This window comes from Galeopterus variegatus, unplaced genomic scaffold, assembly GCF_000696425.1.
Source record: "Galeopterus variegatus unplaced genomic scaffold, G_variegatus-3.0.2 Scaffold3816, whole genome shotgun sequence".
Classification (NCBI taxonomy): Eukaryota; Metazoa; Chordata; class Mammalia; order Dermoptera; family Cynocephalidae; genus Galeopterus; species Galeopterus variegatus.
This window is the reverse complement of record NW_007729927.1, coordinates 7628-9455: the sequence shown is the minus strand read 5'-3', so window position 1 is coordinate 9455 and position 1828 is coordinate 7628.

The following is a 1828-nucleotide window of genomic DNA, read 5'->3' as shown; positions in this document are numbered from 1 at the left end:
GACGGCTCCGCTGAGGTTGCTGGATTTATAAAGGACCCTTGGAGGGGTGTGTGTTCAGTCCGACTGCTCCCGGGTTACTGCGTAAGTCTGTGCTGGGTTCAGAGTTTGCTCTAAATTGACGTATTACTCTGTGATTCTCCTCATGATGAGATCCGCCTTTGCTCCGACTTCTAAAGAGTGGAGTCACGCTCACGCTCTGTATGTACCCAGGGTGACCGGCTGGCCGTGCTGCTCCTCTCCAGCACCCGTTTGCTAACTCCATCTTGCTTTCTTATCTCTGATTTTCCTTCGTCTCATTTTTGAATTAATTTTTAAGAAGCTTTCTTTTATTTTATGTGGATTTGCATACCCTACTCTTTAAATACAGTTTGAAATAAGATGATGTATAAATAAATAAATAGAAGACATTGAATGGTCCCAATTTCATCACTGAAGATGTACTGAGAGGGGAGAGTATTTGAAGAGTGGGGAGTGTTTCCGAGGAACAGCAAAGCATCTGGGGAAGCTCTTGCCGAGCATCCGAATGCTGGAGAGAACACAGGACACGGCCAGTCCCTAACATCTGGGGCCTAGGCCCACTGGGCCTGAGAGTTGCTGCCCTTCAGCTTCTGGCAGGGAGCACTGCAGAGGCAGAGCAGCCCCCAAGGGCCACTCTAAAGACAGCAGATGAAGCCTCCGAAGAGGAACATTAGGAAGCTCTTGAGCACTTTCCTCCCTTGGATACTGCGTATCTTCTTGTTAAAAAATCACACACGTACAAATCAAACAGATTAAGGAATGCTTTCAGAGAAATAAAGGGACCACAGTTAAAGTCGCTAGCTCAATTCTAGTCATGCAAATAAAGTAAAAACTCCAAAGCAAAGTAACTGCTTTGCCATTGTTTCTCAGATGCTTTAGATGCTGTAGAATAATCGCCGATGAAAACGATGTGGACCCAAGATAACTGGAAATCTTAAGAAAAGCACTCAAGAATCAAAGGAATATCAGAAGATCCAAATATAGAACTCAGAAGCATCATCTTAACTTTTGATGGGAGTGACACTAATGTGTATGTAGGGAAATGTAGATATAGATATAGATGCTAAATTTAAATAATCTGGAATCACTATAAAAATATCATTTTGAGCACAGCAGAACAGAATTTAAGGATTCAAATACAGATGTCAGAAACTTTCCTGAAATTCCATGGGGACTTATACCAGGAAAGCACATACACAGACACACACACAGACATGTGTACATGTGAGAGAAACTCATTTTGGAGACTGAAGGGCACAACTGCTACCAGCATATCTTAATCCATCGTAAACCATTGCCTGACTTTCTGTATTGGAGATCCTTATTAAAAAATAAGGAAGAAACCAAGAAATTGTTTTTTTAGATAAAGTTATAGTTTTAGTTTAAGTCTGAGGAAACCTTTCTTCTTGTATATTAAAATCAGGCTTCCCATATAGAGTATACTTTGACATGCAGAACACTTTGGGGAGCTGGGGTCTAGACCTCGGTGGAGATGGTGACTTCCAACCACACGTGCTTACCCCCGGTTGCTTTCAGCTTGATGGTCATTAGTTCTTCAGAGACCTTGCCCTTTTTGATAGCTTGTGCATTGAGAGGACATCCAGATAGGCTGCAAAAACAGAAATTATAGTGATATGTGAAATGCACATTATTTTATATAATAATGAAAAAGTTGTATTCACTACCTATTTATTTTTTCCCTGCCTACTAATTACATTATAGCCTGTAGTCTCTTTGTAGAAAGTAACAAATAAATATCTATTAAAGCAAAGGCAAAAGGCTCTCACTGAATAATGTGAAATGTTTTGTG